The sequence below is a fragment of the Amblyomma americanum genome, chromosome 1 (assembly GCF_052857255.1).
Source record: "Amblyomma americanum isolate KBUSLIRL-KWMA chromosome 1, ASM5285725v1, whole genome shotgun sequence".
Taxonomy (NCBI): Eukaryota; Metazoa; Arthropoda; class Arachnida; order Ixodida; family Ixodidae; genus Amblyomma; species Amblyomma americanum.
This window is the reverse complement of record NC_135497.1, coordinates 314,412,217-314,433,736: the sequence shown is the minus strand read 5'-3', so window position 1 is coordinate 314,433,736 and position 21,520 is coordinate 314,412,217. Positions and strand designations below refer to the sequence as shown.

Sequence of the window (21,520 nt, the reverse complement as noted above, 5' to 3'; positions counted from 1 at the left end):
GTCTCGTAAAGACTCACCAAGCAGTAACTCCGTGGGACCAAGCAGCCCCTCCTCAGAGATCCGACGGCGAAGCGTAGAATACTTCCAGCCAAATGAGTCGTGGCTGGAGCCTGGTCGACGTGGGTCAATGGCCAGGATTTTGTAATTGGCATCCGAGACCTGCAAAAAGTTACAAATGTAGCATGAAGATCGACACATGCAGGAGATAGTTACTACCCCAAAAAAACTGCCTATAATGTGCACTGCAATTTACATATAATGCAGAGTACTGTCAGGTACATCTTGTGAAGCAAACTTAATTGGCTGTTCATTGAAAGCTTCCCCGTGCAATGCTGTATAAAGGTGATAACTACTTTAATAGCAAATGATGCATGCACTAGCCTTCCTGAGTGCACAATGACACAGATATTGCCAATAATAATTTAATTATAACACCCTCCCTCGGTGTTCTCTGGTATATAGCTGCAGGCACGACATATTCTTATGCAGAATGAAACACAAAAAATGTAAGGATTCTTACAGTATCTAATTGATATTGAGAGATTCATGCACAACACTCAGTATAAATGATTTCTTTCGCCGCCATAAGTGGCGATAGGTTAAACATATACGCTAAATTCGTAGCACAGTATATGTCTGCTATCATTCTCTGCCACGCAACTTTCTGCTTATGTGCGCAAACAACGGGAACTTAAAGCATTCGTATGCATGCAGGCCACGCGGGCTGTTGCTACTTGCGAATCTCGAATACCATATTCTGGACGCATATATGAATGGAGACGTGAACAGCACTTACCAGCATCGTGTTGAGGGCATAGTAGCCCTTCCTGGTCATGAAACCCTGAGTTTCGCCCGGGCTGAGGCCCCTCGGGGCGCTGGTAGCAATCAGCGTCCCATCCACGCAGCCGACAACCCCGGGGATCCGGCCGCGCCCCAAGAAGCCGGCTACGGCTTGTTCCCTCTCGGCTGTATAGTCGAAGGGAAGGACACCCACCGTTTGCGCTTGCCAACGCGGGTGATGGCCTCGGCCACAGCGTGAAGGCCGCGGCTGACCGAGGATTGCGTGAGACGAATGGTGACCTCGCTGCCGACAGATGTCTGGAAGCTCCCTGTCGCAAAGAAGCGAAGCGCACTCAGAACTTTCGCTTCTGTCGTCAGCCCGGTCGACTCCTTCGTACCAATCTTTCCTTCCAAATCAGCACACAGCCTGCGCGCGAGTGCCTTGGTCAGCCGAAAGTGTCGGCGAAAATCCTCCTCCGGCATGGCAAATGCGTCGTCCGGCTCTTCATGCTGCCTCCGTCGATTGCGGCCGCAAAGTGCCGCGAAGAGGAACGGCGTCATGGGTGCCGCCATGTTTGTTGACAAGCCGGTTGGTTTGAAGAAGCCTTTACCATATTTTTGTAGCTCAATTAATATACTAGAGTGTAGGTATATTGCAATTTTTTCTGCTTGCATAATTGTAATGGTTTCATATCATGCCATTTAATTTGCCTCTTGTGTGGAAATTTGTATTGTTTTGTAACTAATTTTTGGTGCAGCCATTCGCCCCATATGAATGCTGCTGCTGCTCCTGAGCAGTATACTCATCTGGACCAGTAGTGTGTTATGACTGTATGTACCGGTTCGCGCTGAAACGAACCTTCCGTCCACGGTTCCCGTCTCGGCCGCCAAAACGGTTCCTTTCGGTTTCGTGCCCCACCCCGTGACGTAAACGAAAAACGCGCACCCTCCTCCGGAAGTCGCGCGTCACGCCGGACATGACGGTAGCCAGCCAACTAGGCGCGACGAAAGGAACCACTTCCCGAACGGAACCGCCGCTGGATCTGGCCCCTGGGCAACCATTGGCGAGTGGGGCTGCTCGTGTTTTCAATTCATTCCAAGCATACCGATGCGATGCCGAGGTATTATTACTTGGATTGGTGCCCCATGTATTCGTTATTCACCCGAAGCACTTCGCTGCGGTGCAGCGTAATCGACCTAGGCATAATGTTGCCCTGTACGGTCATCTTTCATCGAAAGCACTCCGCTAAGGTGTCGGCCTGTAATCGACCTATACCACCTAAACATGCGGCCCCGCGTGTTCGTCATCCATCCGAAGCGTTCCGCTACGGTGCCTTGCTTAGGCCACCTAGGCATAGCAGTGACCCACGTGGCAGTCGTTCATCCGAAGCACTACGCTCCGATGCCGTTTCGCAGTCTACGTAGGCCTTAGACCTTGGTAGGTCACCTCCCTGATCGGTGGAGACTACTTGGAGGAAAAGAAACCTCTTCCGACGCGCCGATTGCCCAACTTTCTGGTGCAAGAGTCCCGATACCCTCTGGTTTTTGCAGTAGTCATATAGGGCGTTTTGCGAGATGTTCGTTGTTCGTCATTTGCCTAGACCCCTCTGCGATTCCGAGCAAGACTAGAAGGATGCGGTGCTAAATGTGTCAGGATGTGGTAGCGCTGTGTTAAATATATTATAATTTGTCTTTGAGGAAAGGAAATGGCGCAGTATGTCTCATATATCGTTGGACACCTGAACCGCGCCGTAAGGGAAGGGATAAAGGAGGGAGTGAAATAAGAAAGGAGGAAAGAGGTGCCGTAGTGGAGGGCTGCGGAATAATTTCGACCACCTGGGGATCTTTAACGTGCACTGATATCGCACAGCACACGGGCGCCTTAGCGTTTTGCCTCCATAAAAACGCAGCCGCCGCGGTCGGGTTCGAACCCGGGAACTCCGGATCAGTAGCCGAGTGCGCTAACCACTGAGCCACATCGGCGGGTGTGTGTTAACTGCAATCACAGTTTTTATGCCAGAATGAAGTCGTGGTGCCCAACATCAGGGATGTTGTCACTCATGCCCATGATGCAGCTGCTGTATTCAGCCCTAATTACTTATGCAAAGCCTCTTCGCAGCTCGCACCAAAGGCCAAGACAGCGAGCAGCTCCAGGTCCACCCGTCGGTCTTCTTGTGTGACTTCCGCTCAAGCAGAAGACATAGTCGAACACAACTCATAAGCCAGACGGCGAGTTTGAAATGGCACGATAGTCACCTGCCACTACGGAGCCTCCTGCAAAGCCGTTTCTTCCGGGGCCGATGGCACCGACGTCCGCGTTTCGCACTCGCGACCGGCAGGACAACTGCCGGGAGATGGAGCTGCGCGTCCATTGTCTGGACTCCGGCTGGGGCACGCCGACGGCGTCTCAGCTTCGGCGGCTGCTCGGTCTGCAGTGCGCCGTGGGCCAAGTGGTGGCCGGAGACTGCGCCGAGGTGGCAGTCTACGAGAGCCCCACTTGGACGGCAAACGTGACGTTGCAACTGGAGCGGTCACCCAAGGACTCGTTCATGCATATCGTACTTAAGTGGTGAGTGCGCGACAAGTACTTCTGGCTTTGCCCTTAGCCAGTCTTTGGTCGGCGTCAACAATCATTTTGTCAAGCCTCTACTGTCGCGTAAGTTGAGAACCTCCTCATATGCGCGAACATGGGTCCAAAAGTCGGAGGTTAGCAGATTTGTGCGCACTGGAACTAAGGTGACTGCAGTGCCATTTGAGCAATGCAGATGAATTGTGAAGCACTGCTCAGAATATGCTGATCGAGAGGAAGAGGTTGTAGAGCTTCATAAACAACTTACTGCGCAAATTATTATCGGCATCTCCGCCTATTCAGTCTCAGAAACCGGGGGTCGGGGCGTGTTTATGCAGACATTTCAATTCAGAATTTCTTGCCTGGTGCAATTAATGAACTATCGGTTTCTGCGGGCTCATAGCCGCCATATTAAGGTGGCTAGGGCGGTGAGAGTACCGCCATTTGTGTTAGAACATATGGCTTCTTACGCTTGTACCAGCTCTTGGTTCCGCGCGTCAATTTTACATTCACTTCCGCAGGTGCGACCAATGCCCGAAACGCCTCTAATAACGGCGCGGCTGCGGGCAAGTCCGGCCCGCCAGAATGGTGGCTCGCATCCGAGGAGCTCGAGGAGTTCTGCGACCCGTACAGCACACAGACAGCCACGGAGCACAAGGACGTACCCGTGAACGCGTTCGCCCTCGGCTGCTTCCTCGGGTACAACACTTTTGTGGCGCACTTTTACAGCACCTACACCATGCCGCCTCCGTCATCGCCGCTGTCGTCGTCCAAGTCTTCATCCTCCCTCTCCAGCAAATCAATGTCTGTGAAGCGGGGAAAGAAGGGAAGAGGGGCCAAGTCTAGCTGCCCTTCAGATGGGACAAGCTCATCTGCGAAGACGGCTTGTCCCAACAGTGAGCTGACCTCGTCTGAAGGCTTTAAGGGGAGATGAGGTTCCTGTAGGGTGTTTTCTGACGGCGTCCGTCCAGAAGTTTGAGTTATGGCAGTGGTTGTTGCATGGTGGAAGGTCATGGGAATAAACTGCATTGCAGTCTGTGAGGACATAAAGTGTCGTATCCTAAAAACACCGTGTTTTTCTGCTGGGTAAATAGTTTCGATGATGCTGAGAGCCCCAGTCGTAAGAGGGATATGAGAAGGGTAGTCAGGACTTGCAATGCATCACTTTTCTAGAAGGCAGTGGCAGCTCATAGGCACATTAAATCTAACCCTTTCTTCCTGGACAGGTCTTGGGTACGTGATGGCAAAGCAGAGCTTCGGGCCTGATGGTCATGCACTTTGGCACATGGGCCCCTTATCCATTCATCTGGTTCCTTACATGTCTAGTTGGCTTGCTTGGCGCGCAGCCTAAATTGTTGTGCGAATTGAATTCTGTGAAGAGTGGCTCCAGAAATATTTAGAAACACTAGTGAGAGGGGAAGGGAAAGTGCTTTACAGTGCGTGGATGATTTCAAACAACCAATTTTATGTGCTCCTTCCTGTATCAACGACCTGCAATTCGTCGTCCAATTTTTCTTACGGTGCAGCGATTTGGGGTGACGAGGCTAGGTTGCATGACTTCGCAAATGATTAGGAAATGTATTCTCAGTCTTAAAAGAGGACTCTGAAGGGGTTTGATATACTGTGCTTACAGTACATAAAGCTCTTCGAGGGCCTGGAACGTATTAGCCACGCTGCATGAATTGGCCAGCGCAAAACTGTACCAACATGGATAGGCATAGTTAAAAAGTACGGCAGTTTCGCAGTCGGAGCGGAATAATTTGGTTTCGGCCCTTCTTCTGAATGCCTTCTCTTCAACCAGGTGACGCAGTGCAATGCGCACTTTGAGCACTGTTCCAATGGGTTGTACCTGTACTTCGTGGATGTCCGCAAGCGTAGCTCCACGCTGTTCCGGCTGCTGGTGCGGTACTCGACCATCTGCCGCATCATTCTGCGCAAGACGTCGCCGACATCCACTATTGTCTACCTGCAGCTGTTGCACCCGCCGCTGCTTTACAAGGTGTGCGCTGGCAACAGCGCCACCAGCCAGTGCAATCGCGAGGGCGACTACCTGCCACAGGTGAGCAGCGCTATATCGTTAATTGCTTTCAATGAACTAAAAGAAAAAACCTGTCTACAAACACACTCCTGTACTCTTACGGTTTCCCCTTCCGCTACAGTTTCCTTTAGTCGTAGAGTTCTACATCACTGCGTAGAAGGGCAGCTGTGGAGCAACACGGAAAATTGCAGGACTGCAAGGAAAGCTGTATAGAAAACTGGACCACTGACTGCTGTGGTGAAAGGGATGCTAATGGGCGTAAAACGTATTTTAGGCGTCACCGGACTTCTGCTGCTTAGAAGAGCGCGGTCTGAAGCTTCATGACCACTACCAAGAGTTGACATACAACCTTACGCTTCTGCGTCCTCTGCTCATTGTGCACTTTCACTCTAACCGCCTAGCCTTTGTTTCCCAGTTACTGGTATCTGAAATTTTTTTTCAACCATGTCCCGCTCCCCTTCTTTCTCGAGAGGCAGTAATGGACATCGGGCAATGGGAATCGACACAAAAATTCCAAAACGACTACGCCGGTATGCCAATAGTTTAATTTGACGGGGCAAGAGCCCATATATCCTTATCCCATTCACAGGGCATAGTGATAGTGTGGCAGTACAGTCGTGACCTCAGAGTTTTTTGTTACACAAAAAAAAAGTTATGACAGTGGTGGCTCTAGAATCTCCTTCCTAATACAGCCATTAGTGTAGATTATGGGCGCTGAACTTAGGTCAGTCATCATCATCAGCAGCAGCAGTAGTGTAACTGTGACTGCATAGGACAGAGGATTTTGCTCTTATCCACAATTAACCCCTCCTTTGCAGCTGCGATCACCTTATCTCCGCAAAATCCCTAATTTCATTCTCCCATATTAGTCTCTGCCTCGCACTGCTACACTTGCCTTCTCTTAGAATCCACTCTGTTACCTTAAGTGACCATCGGTCATCGTGCATTCGCATTATGTGCCCTGCCAAAGGACTGCAATGCTATTCTTGATTTCTTGATTTCAACCAGAACATTATGAACCTGATTTTGTTCCTTGATCCATGAAATAATAATAAATTGATTCGAGTCAGCCTCAAAATAAGCCACACAACAGCTTCATCACCCACCACCTTTCCTGTCGCAGTTCGACCTGTCCGACACCACCCCGTGGGACCGGGCCGTCGAGTTCGGTGAAGGACCCTTCAAGTGCGGTGCCGACGTTCTGGGCAGAAGTCGCATGATGCGCCTGACGCTCAGTGGACCGCGCCACTGGGCACCTGTCTGCAACCTGATCCTGCGCACGCGCAAAAACGCGCAGGTTTTTTACGCGCCGGTGCGCGAGTTGCAAGCGCGCGAGTTGAAGGCAGTGGCCAGGCCCAGCGTGCAGGACTTCGGCGTCGTGTACGCCTTGCTCAGCGTCTGGTCCAAGAGCTTTCAGGTAGGGATTTAACTCATTGCGTGGATTTCTTGTAAGCTCTACCCCAAGAACAAAGGTCAAAAGCGGACGAATTAGAAATGTTCTAGGACGTCGGCGTGAAATCTCCGATCCTCTTGAACATTTCTTGTTCTTGTCACTTTCAAACTTCTCGCTTTCTGTAGAGTAAGTTAAAAGACATACAAGACAGACAGTACAAGACACCCTTTGCGTGTCTCTATATCCGTCGGAATTGGATCAAGTACATCACATAATTTCCAAGTACAGGACCTCCAAGATTAATGTCAAGGACGTTCTAAACGTAGCTGCCGCATGGGCTGAGTGGTTACGGTGCTCGGCTACTGACCCGGAGGACCAGGGTTCCAATTCCGGTCGCGGCTGCCACGCTTTAGTGGGGGCGAAAGGCAAAAGCGCCCGTGCGGTGTGCGCTGTCGTTGGTCGTTAAAGATCCCCAGGTGGTCGGAATTACTCTGGAGTCACCTACTGCAACGTCCCTGATAGGCTAAGTCACTTCGGGACGTTCCCCCATACCACACTATACCATTTTAAATGCAGAATCAATAAGGATTATCACGAGTGAATGCATATTGCTTCTAAAGTAAGGGTTACACCGACGGGTCGGATCTACGCTGTTGACGGATAAAAGTGATCTTCGCTCGGGAATTTGCTGCGTTGGCGGTTCTGGCATATCGCGCTGTGCCATGACCTGGCGTAAATATAAAACTGCGTCACTATTCTATGCGCGCATTTTTGCGGACCTACGGTGTCATTTTGGGTTTCAGTAGGGAGCTTCTCGAAGCGAAGTAGAATTGAGCGGGCGTACGACTCGAACGGCGCTTGAAAACTGCACTGTCGAACGCAACACGTGGATTACCGCCTTTGCACGTCACCGATGAGCTGGCGATGGACGCTCAGAGCTGCCGGGAAACACTCCTCGAGTTGTCTGCGCGCGCCGAGGAGTGTCCCCGTGCCCTGGAAGAAGCTCTCTTTGAGATCTATTTCTCGCTTAGCCAGGGAAAGGTGAGAGCCCGGTTTATCAGGCTGGCTTTAACAACAAAAGCGTAAGAGCCCTCTTTACGTCCGTAGCCCGCTCGCCTCGCACCTGGCCTGGCGTTCAGTAAGATTTGTTTTCTGAACTATGTTAAGTAAGCTTTTATTGCAGAATTCTGTACTCAAGTCAGCAGCAGAACAGCGGTTTTCTTAGAGCGAAAGCTCGACTCTTCCCACTACAACTCCCAAGGTCAAGTTTAGTGCGCGTTTAACCTTGAACCGGCGCAACAAAGGCGTAGCAAGGAACGTCATATTACGTAACTCGCTGTGGATTCGCCGCAGCTGCGCTCGCTCCGGGCCTCTTCGCTGCTCTGCCACGTGTCTAGCAAAAGGTTGCAAACACAGTTTCTTCGCTGGCGCTTGGTCTCTGTCTCGCCATGGATAAGACGCGCACCAGAAAGATTCCAGGGCCAAACCATATGTACCCTTGCTTAACAATTGCTTTCGCTCGTATCACTAGGTTAAACAAGCGCTAAACCTCTGTTAGCTTTTTTTTTAATTAAAGAGTGTAACTACAGATGTGTTTTATGTAGCAGAGCATGTTCAGTTCGTGCCAATGACAACACTATACGCACACGTGTGCAGCAGTGGAATCTGGTTTTTTCTTGAATAGTGATGGTAAAATTAGGCCAGTGGCAACGTTAGGAAGCCAGTGTAACGAATTATGAAATTAAATTGAAAGGAATTACATTCAAGTTTGCAATATCCTCTTTCTTGGGAACGCGCGACCGACCAGAAGCGATGGACCTCCTCCACCATGTGGTTTACTGGGATGCACAAAAAACGGAGGAGGGACGGATTAGGGGACACAGAAACACGTTCACGAGCGCTTGTGTCCCCTACTCCTTCCCTCGTCCGTTTTTTTGCGCTTTCCAGTAAACCACATGCATAAACAACTAGCCTGGTAGGTTGTTCTCCTGAACTCCTCCTCGAGTTTCCCCAAGATGAACACCTGAGAGGCACCTGCTTCTTTCCCGACGAAGTTGTTACAAATGTAGTGCACTGTTGGCATCAGCATTCCGCCTCATTCCTTCACGGCGGCTTGCAGGCTATATAGGGCAATGGTAGCGGAAGTGGGGACTACCAGAGAGTGTATCGAAAAGTGGCATACTGCTTTCTTATCAAAGTTTCACTTGAACCTTCCAAAGATGTTGTATCGGCATTATTGTCGGCACTTTGCATGCCTTGACCAAGCTTCCATGCTCACGAGATTTTTTGTTACAAAATTCAAAGTCCTGTTTCCTGTGTCTTCCCAGCATATAGCAAAAAATGTGGATAACGCTTGCTTTCGTGCATGCGAGCCACCGTTGTCGGAAATTTTTTATTGTGTGCCTGATCGTCGAATAAATAGCTTAGAAATGTGTGCACGCTGACATTAATATAGCTGCTCTTTGAACGGTTGCGAACAAATGAGGAGATAGGTCGTGCTATCTATTTCACTGTGCTAGCGTACGGTGCATACGGACGTTCAGGGAGCGCTTATTCAAAAGGCCTAAGCGTAACACCACGCGGGCGCCTGGGAGACCTCTGATGTTGGTGTAGAGCTGTATGACATGGCGTAGACTGCACTGCTTTAAGGTGGCTACAAGTGCGCGATATTACAGAACTGAACGAGGAGCTCAGTTTGATACACAAGGAACTCGGTATTAAGACATGTGAACGGTTAAAGAATGCATGCAGAAATGCGGTATGCTAACTGTGTGATAATAGGCGCACACAGATAAGTGAACGATGTGTAGCTTAGCAATTTTGTGGAGCTTGATCTCGAGGTGTCATTTTAGGCGGAAAGTGTGGAAAAAATTCACTTTACACATATGAAGTGCCGGTGAACCCTTGAACATAATCGTGTTTTTAATTTTTTTTCATTTCTTCTCGGACTACAGTCCCTTTCAATGCTTTCTGTCCATCAACGCTATTGCATCTTTTTCCTACCGATCATTGTGCAACCCTTCTATATCCAGCATATCAAGAACAGTGTCCTTGTGGCGCTGTACAGCGCAGGTGTTCTGGTTCCGCAGTGCCCTGGAGCACCTGTACTTCCGGTATCGGGCGCACCGGCAGCGCATCGACGTTTTCACAGGCTCGGTGATCGCCCAGGAGCTGCCGTCCCACATGGTCAAAATGCGCAAGGTGATCCTGACGCCCACTCGGCGCGTCTACATGCCTTCTCAACTTGTGTGCAAGAGCCGCCTGCTTCAGCACTGCGACCCAGATTACGCCCTGCGCATCGTCGTGCGGGACGACGATTGCAAGCTCATCTCCTTTTCGCTGGGTGGCTGCAAGGACGACTTTCTTAGCGCGGTACGCTGTTCGGAGGTTCATGATCGCCAAGTGAACAAGTAGCCGTAGCGTGCTTAATTTTTTGAAAAATGCAGTATCTGAAGTCTCAAGGAAAAAAATGGCTGGCGGTTTAGCATTGCTAAGCACAAAAGACTGGGCGAAAGCACTGTTTTTTTTCACATGTACACCACCGCCACGTAGCTCAGAGCGCTGTTGAGGTGTCCTCTTACTCGGGGATCCAGTTATGTTCCTCCCTTTACTCAAAATCGACAGTCTAAACATGCCACCGGTTTTGAGAGAAGGAAAGGCGTGTAACTGCCTCAAATTGTAGGTGGACAGCGCCGCCTATTCACTGTGCGACTGACGTGTCCACTTCACCTAGTTAGCCGGTAATACACTTGCTACTGAAAGGCTTCACACGCACAGACACCGCTGATACCCGAGGATTGCGGCTACTTGCTTTCGCACTGAAGGGCACAGGAAATCAGAATGTCATGCGACAAATCTATACTGGCACTAATTAGGGAGCGAACGTAATTAATTTCTGTAGAAATAACTTTTATTAAGAATGCACCACCGCCCTTGGTGTCGGCAAAGATTTCATATCTCGTCTACCGGGTCGGGCGCCTCAAAATCAGGAGCAGCGTGCGAAAAGCCTGGGCCTGCAAGCACTGCTGAGTTGGACACGCTTGCGGATGGCGATGTGCACGCGCACATAGCCACCAACATGGGACTTAGAAACACGGAAAGCTACATGGTTTCTGGCGCATACCTGACAAGAGATTTTACCGTTTCCCAGTTGCAGCCATGGCTTGAAAAGCTTTTCGTTATGCAGAAGACAGAGTTGCCATAAAATGCATCTGTAGGACGGCTGTTCAGCGTGGCGATTTGGGGGCACTGTCTTGAAAGCAGGACATACTTTGAAGCTGAGCACCTCCTGCGATGCAGTAAATTGAGAGGTCCGAAAGATTAAGGGAGGTGCGTACACTGAACGTTTTTAGTGTGAAAAGTAAAAAGTGCTTTAAAAAGTCTGATTACTCTGTGAAAGTAACGGAAATGTAATTTATGGCATTCTAGCAGTTTTCACGACGGTAATTAGCAATATAATGTAATAGGATTTAGAAAGTAATTTTGTCATGCATGCTTGTCCATGTGCCTCATGCTGGCTGGCTCCTGTACTCACGCTTTCAGACCGCTAAGAATAAAAGCAGCGGAAGCCGCGTCCTCAGATTGGTGTTCGCCAGCCACGCCAGAGCGTCGCGCTAGGGTCTCCTTCCGCGCATGCAAAGACGAGCTCCGGCATATGCGCTAGATCGTAGGCATGCTACGCGTGCGCCTTGAAAGTGTCCCAGGAGTCGGGGCTTGAGGCGCAAAGGAAGAGAAAGGATGTACGAAACAGCGTGGTTAAACCGAATGCGATTTAGGCGCGCTAGCCACGCCAGCACCTCGGTTTTCGCTTTGCTTTCTGCTTAGGTTCGAAGCTGAGTTTTCAAGGTCATGCAGGCTTCAGAGAAAGATCGGCGATAATTTACCCAGCGGCACCGAAAATTTTGAGTAGATTGGTCGGAGCACGCGACCATCGTTTTTTCGTATTATTATTATTATTATTATTATTATTATTATTATTATTATTATTATTATTATTATTATTATTATTATTATTATTATTATTATTATTATTATTATTATTATTAATATTATTATTATTATTATTGCATTAAGGAGCGTCTTGCAAAGCACAGCATCACGAACAACCAGCAGCACAGTCCAGGCACAGACCAGGGGCAGCGTTTAGTCCAGAGCACGCACGAGGGACCGAGCGTTCGGCGCTGGAGCTTCGGAGCGTTCGGCGCTTCTCGTCGTGTTCTTCGTTTTGCGACAGCCTCTGAAGATTCCAAAGCCGAAGACCAGTCTAACAATTCCCCCGGGCGAAAGGGCGCCATCCTGGCGGCCTAGGCTGATGTGACTGGGGCGGGTTCATATTATGGTTTTAGGCGGTTGGGGTGGACAATGCCGCAGCCTCGGTGGCGATGATCAGAACATGGCATAAGAGGTTCGATGAGGTAATTGACGGGGAATGTCTGCTGAGGAATACGGTAGGGTCCCTGGTACTTGCTAACAAGTTTGGAGGAAAGGCCGGGACCTGAGGAGGGTACCCAGAGCCAGACCAAAGAGTCACGAAGGTAAGCGGGAGGAAGTGCAGGGGGATCACGTGTGCTTTTCTGCTGCTGCTGGGAGTGAGAAGTGAAGGACCTGGCAAGCTGTCGGCATTCTTCGGCATAAGAAGCAGCTTGAGAAAGAGTTGTAAATTCGGAAGCATCAGGGCGGTAAGGTAGAATGGTGTCCATTGTGCAAGAAGACTCACGGCCGTACAGGAGAAAGTACGGAGAGAATCCGGTGGTGGCTTGAGCAGCGGAGTTATAGGCGTATGTGGCAAAAGGGAGAACGCAGTCCCAGTTATAATGGTCGGAAGCAGCATACATAGCCAGCATGTCGGCGAGGGTGCGGTTAAAACGCTCAACAATGCCATTTGCCTTGTGATGGTAGGCGCAGCTGGTGCGGTGAACGACGTTCCATTCCGGAAGGAGAGCTTCTACAACTTCAGAGAGGAAGGCCGGACCTCTATCACTGAGCAGCTCTTTGGGCGCACCATGGCGAAGAATGATGTGATGGAGAATGAAGGATGCAATGTCGTGGGCTGTAGCGGATGGTAAAGGCGACGTTTCAGCGTAGCATGTAAGGTGGTCGATGTCAACTATGATCCAGCGGTTCCCGGCTGATGTGCTGGGAAGAGGGCCGTAGAGGTCGATGCCAACACGCTAGAAGGGCTGTACTGGGAAAGGCAGCGGCTGCATAGGAGCGGCGGGTCGGCGAGGTGGATGTTTGCGTCCTGGCATGCGGTGCAGGACTGAAAGAACTGGCGGATATAGCGGGCCATCTCACGCCAGTAGTACCGTTATTGTAGACGGGGTGAAGGTCTTCAAGAATCCAAAATGGGCACACTGGGGATCATCGTGGTAGGAAGAGCAAATGAAGGAGCGCAGATGTGTCGAAATGACGAGAAGCCACTTGCGAACATCCGGGAGATAGTTGCGGCGGTAAAGAAGCTCGTCTCGGATGGCGAAATGGTGGGTCTGACGACGGAGAGCACGGGACGAAGGTTGAGACGATTGGTCAGATAAGAGATATGAGAGGCAAGTGATCCACGGGTCTTTGCGTTGTTCGGAAAATATATCAGCGGACTCGAACGTCAAAGAAGACAGGGTGGATATACAAGGCACTGCCTCAGATGGTATGGGAGAACGTGCGAGGGCATCATCATCGGCATGTTTGCGGCCGGAACGATAGATAACGCGAATGTCGTACTCTTGGAGTAGCAGAGCCCAGCGCGCCAGTCGACCAGAGGGATCTTTCAAAGAGGACAACCAGCAGAGGGCGTGGTGATCGGTGGCAACGTCAAAAGGGCGCCCGTACAAGTAGGGGCGAAATTTGACGATCGCGTAGAGGATGGCTAAATACTCCTTCTCGGTGACAAAATAGTTGGCTTCAGCTTTTGTGAGTGTCCGGCTAGCGTAAGCGACAATGTATTCGTCAAAGCCTTGCTTGCGTGAGCGAGTACTGCACCGAGTCCGACGCCGCTGGCATCGGTGTGGAGTTCCGTCGGAAAACGAGGGTCTAAGTGAAGCAGAATTGGTAGAGTGGTCTGGAGGCGACGGTGTGTCGTAAACGCTTCATCACAGGCTGGCGACCAGGCCGAAAGGTCGTGGCTGGAAACGAGCTTGGTCAGGGGGTCGATGATAGTGGCGAAATTGCGGAGAAAGCGGCGGAAGTAGGAGCAGAGGCCGATGAGGCTGCGGAGGTCTCTTACAGAAGTGGGCTTTGAAAATTCGCCCACAGCTCGCAACTTGGCCGGGTCCGGGAGAACGCCATCATTCGACACGACATGTTCGAGAATAGTGAGCTGTCGAGCTCCGAAGCGGCACATTTTCAAATTGAGTTGGAGGCCACCGTCGGCCAGGCAGCGAAGAACAATCTCAAGGCGCTGAAGGTGAGACGAAAAGTCGAGGGAAAAGATCACAACGTCGTCTAGATAAGAAAAGCATGTGCGCCACTTGAGCCCTTGGAGTATGTTGTCCATCATGCGCTCGAATGGGGCGGGTGCATTGCAGAGGCCGAAGGGGATGACAATTCATAGAGCCCGTCGGGTGTGACGAATGCAGTTTTTGGGCGATCGGCCTCCGCCGTCGGCACCTGCCAGTAACTGGAGCGCAAGTCCAATGAAGAAAAGAACTCAGAGCCCTGCAGGCAGCCAAGGGCATCGTCGATACGAGGAAGAGAGTAAACGTCCTTGCGTGGAATCTTGTTCAGACGACAGTAGTCCACGCACAACCAGAAGAACCGCCTTTTTTCTTGACCAGGACCACTGGCGATGACCACGGGCTTTGAGACGGCTGTATCACGTGGCGCTCGAGCATGTCGGTCACCAGCTCGTCAATGATGCGGCTCTGAGCGGCTGACACGCGGTACGGACGTTGGCGCAAAGGGGCATGAGTTCCAGTGTCAATACAGTGGGTAACGGTGGGGGTGCGGCCGAAGGAAGGTTGCTGGTAGTGAAACGAATCTTGGAAACGCCGCAGTACGGCGACAAGCTAGTCTTGTTGGGTAGACGTCAGACGGGCGTCGACGGAACGGTGAAAAATATCGACAGAAGGCTGATTGGTGATGGGAACAGGCGTAATGGCGCTGACGTGAAGGCCGGCCGTGCTATCGACGAGGGGGTATGTTGAGGCGGGATCGAGAAAGGCAACACTACCAAGCGGTTGACCACGGAGTAAAGTGGTAGGGCAGGAGAACGGGTTGGCCACATAAATAGCGCTGGAGCCACGAACAATTGTCAGCACGGCATGAGGCAGCAAAACAGACTTCTGGTCACCGCATCGTAAAGAAAGGGTATAAGTGACAGTTGTATCTCAGAGAGAAGCACAAAAAAGAGGCACCAGCACTGAAGAGTAAGGAGGAACGTCTGTGTCCTCTGAGACGACCACAGTAGCGGCAGCAGCACCGGTTACGTCCAAGGGGGCGTCACTGTAGGGCGACAAGTCAAGCTGAGCACGGGCGCAGTCAATAACGGCGAGATGTGAGGAGAGGAAGTCCCAACCAAGGATAACGTCGTGAGAGGAGCGGGCGAGGACGATGAACTCGATTGTGTAGGGAACGTTATCGATGAGCAGGCGGGCAGTGCAGGCGGCTAACGGTCGAATGTCCTGAGCGCTGGCGGTCCGGAGAGAAACGGGAGGAAGGGGCGTAGTCACATTTTCGAGTCTGCAACAGAGGGTGTGACTGAGAACGGAAACGTCTGTGCCAGTGTCAACAAATGCTTCGACGGCGACTCCCTCAACGAACACGGTAATAATATTGGCAGGCACAAAAACAGGTCTTGAATGAGCCACTGGCGACGCAGTTCTTGCCTCCGGAACTGCGGCCGTTAGTTTTCCGCGTGGACGGCGGGTTGGCGGCGGAGCATCGGAGAATGGGAACGGCGGGGAGGAGACGGCGAGAGGTGGGAGCGGGGATGGTAACTGGGGAAGCATCCCGAGGCGGCTAGTGTGACACAGGCGAGGACGACGGCGGAAGGTAGTACGTCGGCTCACGCCTATAATCGTAGGCACGGTGGTCACGACTGCGACACAAACGAGCCACGTGGCCAGCGACGTCACAGGCATAGCAAATAGCGCGGTTGTCTTGTGGCGACAGGGGTTGAGTGGCTGCGGCTGTGATCGGGTTCGGGCAACCGGATGGTAAGGTGGGGTTGCAGGTCGCTGTGGTTCTAGCTGCCAGGTAGGTGGCCTGTAGACAGGGGCAGCAGGTGAGGGCCGCGACTGCAGCACGGCATCGGCGTACGTCAGAGGAGCCGCGATCAGAGCTGGCTGTGGAGGAGGCGGCAGGACTTCAGCGACCTGCTCCTCGATAACACGCTGCAGGTTGGGAGTGAGCGACGGCGCAGGCGTAGGCGGGCAGGTAAACAAAGATAGCTGGCGTGCGACTTCCTCACGTACAAACTGCTGGATGCGCTGGAGGAGCGACGGTTGGTCCAGATTAGCGTTTCCTGGGAGAGCCAAGCTGGAAAGTGCGGCCCCCTGAAAACCTGCAAGCCGGGTAGAAAGCTTATAATAAACTGCACATCTCCAACCAAAAAGTTTAACTTTAACCCAACGTATCGAAGCCGACTCGGGTCCTTGATCAGGGGTGACTGAGGGCAGTAGCTAGCGTCGTTTAAGTATGGATGAGAGGGGAGGGGGGATCAATCGAACGACAGCTGTGATGAGAAAGGCGCCGGGGAGGGGGAGGGGGCTTAGGCGCTTAGTCACGCTGGCGCACTGCAGGGAGGTGGCAAATGGCGACTTTTTTCGTTGAGTTGAAGAGCGAAGTTCCTGGGCAGGTTTCCTTCTGTGCGGTTTATGATCTTCGGGGTGGTTTAGATATGCCAGGATTCCAGAAGGAGCCTTTTGTGGTAATTTGTTTCGGTTCCGAGGATGCGGGTTTCTTCGAAGTTGATTCTATGGTCGGAGTCCTCGGAATGTTCAGCTACTGGATTGCGCTCTCTTGCGAATTTGCGGACGTCGTTTTTATGTTGCCGAATTCTTTCTCTCAAATTTTTGGTTTCGCCGATGTAGCTTGCGTCGCAGTCGGCGCATGGAATTTGGTAGACAATGTCTTGGGCTTTTTCTCTCGGCGGCCGGTCTTTGGAAACAGGTAGGAAAAGCGAAACAGTGTTTGTGGGCTTGTGCGTAACCTGGAGACCCAATTTTTTCAGGATTCGGGCGATGGTTTCGCTGACACCTCCGACATAAGGTAAAGTGACGTATTTTGATGGTGGCGTTGGCCTTTGTGCGTTGATTTATTGGCGAATGTTGTGTTTTTGACGTCGAATAGTTTTTTGAATAAAGTCTTTTGGGTAGCCGTTCATGATGAGTTCTTCGAATATCGTACGTTCTTCTTTTTTCTGTCAAGTTGTGTGCTGCACTATGTCTCAACCCTTCTGAACAGCGTCTTCACCACTGATGCTTTATGGACTGTCGGGTGGTTCGAAGAGAAGTGGAGATACCGGCCTGAGTGATTTGGTTTGCGGTATACGGAGAATTGAAGGCTACTGTGGTTTCGGGACACGAGGACGTCCAAAACCGGCAGGGAGTTTTCTTGTTCCTCCTCTAGCGTGAACTGAATGTCAGGTTCTACGGAGCTTAAATGACGAAGGAAACTTTGAGTCTCAGATCTCTTGATGACGGCGAAGCAGTCGTCGACATACCTGAGGACAATTTTTGGTTTCGGGTGGAATGAGTTGAGGGCTAGTTGTTCAATGTGTTCCATGGTTAAATTGGACATGACGACAGAGATCGATGCTCCCATTGGTGTTCCTTTCACTTGTGGGCATAAGCCTGCGGTGGCCGTGAAGCTTGCGGTGACCCCTGCCCGAGACGCCCGACAACGCGACGACACACTCAGCGCACGAACCCCGCTGAGTGTAATTGATGTGTGCCGCCTCCTGGAGTTGTGCCGATCAAACACATACTTCTCGTTAAACAGGAAATTTTACCGACAAGTGAAAGGAACACCAATGGGAGCACCCATCTCTGTCGTCATGGCCAATTTAACCATGGAACACATCTATCAACGAGCCCTCAAATCATTCCACCCGAAACCAAAAATTTTCCTCAGGTATGTCGACGACTGCTTCGCCGTCATCAAAAGATCTGAGACTCAAAATTTTCTTCGTCATTTAAACTCCGTAGAACCTGACATTCAGTTCACGCTAGAGGTGGAACAAGAAAACTCCCTGCCGTTTTTTGACGTCCTCGTGTCCCGAAACGACAATACCCTTCAATTCTCCGTATACTGCAAACCAACTCACTCAGACCGATATCTCCGCTTCTCTTCGAACCACCCGACAGTCCATAAAGCATCAGTGGTGAAGACGCAGTTCAGAAGAGTCGAGAGACTCTACAGCACAGAACTTGACAGAAAAAAAAACAAAGCACGATATTCAAAGAACTCATCATGACCGGCTACCCAAAAGACTTTATTCAAAAAACCATTCGACGCCAAAAACACATTCGCCAAGAAATCAACGCCTAAAGACAATCTCCCCCACCAAAATACGTCCTTTTACGTTACGTCGGAAGTGTCAGCGATACTTTGCCCGAATCCTGAAAAAATCGGGTCTCCAGATTGCGCACAAGCCCACAAACACTGTTGCGCTTTGCCTAGCTGTTCCCAAAGACCGGTCGCCGAGACAAATTCACGTTACGAACGCTAGCAGCAAATAAAAATGCTGCAGACGAATTTGACAATTTCACGATTTGGGGAGAAATTTGACGATTAAGCAAACCGAAAAAAAATAAGATCCTGTCAGTGTTACTGACAGGGCCACAGATCCGGCTACTTGTCGTGAGACGCTGCAAAACTAAAACCATTCTATCGAATTTGGGTTCGACTTTTGGGGTTCAATTTTTGAAGATTCAGCGGATATTTTTCGGTCTTTGTACATAAAAAAGATAGGTTCCTTTCGGAGAATAATATATCCCACAAAAGGATTGTCAGTTTGTTTTAGGTGATTTATGAGGCATTCCTCAGCACTCAGACCTCAATAACAGATTACATCTTTTTGTTAGCATCAGCAGTTCGTATCTGTCCACTGCTGCCGAATAGAGGGCCGTATTTTGGGCTACTTCGTTTGGTCACTGAGTTGCCCCAGGTCGCAGCTATGCGAAAGTGGACAGACCATATGAGCTGTGGCAGAACTGGCAGCCAGCGGCATCTTACGGCTCGTAGATATATGCGCCCCTACTGATATTGCTGTCCTGCTCACCCAAGCATATTCATGCGGCATAGCTATTTTGATACAAAAACCGCAAGGAACCGCTGTTTATTTTCGCTGACAACCTGACTGAGTAATATATAATTAACGCAAGCGAGCCATTTTATCTATCGAACTCTATTCTGAGCTGCTGTAGCGGCTAAGCTGTAACACATGTGAGCAACAAAAAAGCGGAGTTCCTACCTTGTTATTGAGTGCAAGTCTTGCGCAACAGGCTTGGTATTCTGTCGAAAGCAATGCGGGGCTTCCACACTACTTCTGGATGATTAGGTAGAAACGGTTTGTTTTATGCTTTATCGGGGTTTAATGTCCGAAAGCGACTATGGCTATGAGGGACTGCGTAGTGAAGGGCTCCGGAAATTTCGACCACCTGTGGTTCTTTATCGTGCCCTGACGGTGCACAGTACACGGGCCTCTATAATTTTGCTTCCATTGAAATGCGACCGCCGCGGTCTTGATCGAACCCGCGGCTTTCGGGTCAGCAGCCGAGCGCCATAAGCACTGAGCCACCGCGACGGTTTTTATGCTTTGGAAAGTGCCGTCTATGGGAAGCGCTACAAATATGTATAGATGGCCGTTAATATCAGAACAATGAATTCGAGATCTAGACAGTTGCCTCCTTAGGAATGTTTGTAAAGCGCAAATCAATCAGTGCGTTTGAGTGTGTTGTTACCATACTGGCTTGGGCAAAAGTTTCACAACCAAATCCAAGCATAACTTCTAAATGTTGGCAGTCTGGTTGATCAGCTGAAAAGAGGACAACATTAAAATCGTCTACAACTATATTTGCAAAAACATTTGCAAAAAGCAGCACTATTTCAGCAAAGCTAAGAGAATAATGAATAATCTCATGGGGAGGACGATAAACTGCCAGAACGAGTACATTGCGACACACAATCACAGTTGTTTCAAAATCATTCCTCAAATATGCGAAATGTGGCAAACATTGAAACAGATGATGCTTCCGAAGATAAATGGACACGCCCCCATCTTGTCTTCTTTCATAGCGGTAAACAGAAACGTGGCTATCAACTCGAAAGCTAAGAACTTCGGTGCTAGCCGAACACCAGGTTTCTGAAAAAAAAATGAATAAATCGAAAACACACTTGAAAAAGAATAAATACGCTTCATTTTCTACCTGTTTGTTTTGGGGACTTCTTGCGTACATATAATACTGAGAAACGTGCTTCCTACGCAACCACATTTCACTATTAATCAGTTTGTTATGATCTTCGGTCGTATAAGTGGTCATTATTTATTTTGGATGTCGCACTTGGCACGAACTGAGCGCTAGACAATTTTTTCGAGGTTCGAGGTCCTTCCAGCAGTTTCATCCGGGGAATTGCGCACGAAGACTCGCCCTTCTGAAGTCCATGCGTACTGGTAACCATTTTCTTTCGCTTTGCGTTTCGTTTCGCGAGCCAGTGCAGTCGTTTGTTGGTTGATGTCAAGTGCTCAAAAAATATGACGCCAAGTTTCTTTGTCTAGAATTGCCTGCTTCCCTCAAACCATTTTGATGGGGAATTTTGAATGGAATAAGCGTACGTAACAGAATTCAAGAACTTAACTTTTTAACTACTACATCTAAGTGCCTCGCTGCATTTTGAGATTTGTAACAAGCCATTATTATTACCCGTATCTGTTTTTATAATTTCGAAGACGCGCTCGTCCTCGGTGCTGTGGCTCCGCAAATTTAGGCCAAAATCGTGCGCCATTCGAATAGCGTGCGCGCGTGTCCCAAGCGCGCTCAGCAACAGTCACCTGTACATGCGACTCCGTGCCGCAAGTGTCACGTGACCTTCTCTATTCCACCTGTGCTGGAGCAAATTTCCAGTATCAGTCAGGGCCCTCATTATAGTAATTGAAAAGATAGCTGTTAGAAATTACTTAAACAGCTTGCAAGGGAATTAATAGCGCGGTTCGTTGTCACACCGGCTGTAAAGATGACGAATGGTGTAGTGCGCTGCAACTGACGCTAAGGCTATTTAATATTAATGGGCAACCGCAGAGAGCTCTGCGGATGTCAAATGAACTGCGGCCTAGCAATAAGAACATAAAGAAGCCTGAATACCGGATTAAGATTTCTTGCGTAAATACGCCTTCATATACAGGTTAGTTGTACGCACTCATCGCGCGGCCCGTTGGTCTAGGGGTATGATTCTCGCTTAGGGTGCGAGAGGTCCCGGGTTCGAATCCCGGACGTGCCCGATAAATCATTCTGCAAAGTTCGGAAATATTTTCCCACCCTGAGCGACTCTTGCCTACACGGTTACGAGTGCTTGATAGAACATAGTAGCCGACGAGCAGCGGTTTTGACATAATTTTGCAGCCTCTGGCAAAGTCAGTTTACCGCGAGCGATTTCGTTTTGTTGGTATTACTGCTCATCATATTGAAAAGTGCACATCCTACTGGTTAATAATGTGTTTCCAGAAATGAATGTAACGAACGAAAAGCTCTGAAAGTGTTACCAAAATGAAGCAATAAGAAAAATCCTATTTCATCATCATCATGAC

The 21,520-nt window shown here is 50.0% G+C and overlaps 1 non-coding gene across 1 annotated transcript; it reads left to right on the top strand.

The window, feature by feature from the left end:
• Positions 1-21,141: 21,141 nt before the first annotated feature.
• TRNAP-AGG (transfer RNA proline (anticodon AGG)) lies at positions 21,142-21,213 on the top strand. Its single transcript has one exon. It is a non-coding gene; the product is annotated as a tRNA-Pro (tRNA).
• The last annotated feature ends 307 nt before the right edge of the window (positions 21,214-21,520 follow it).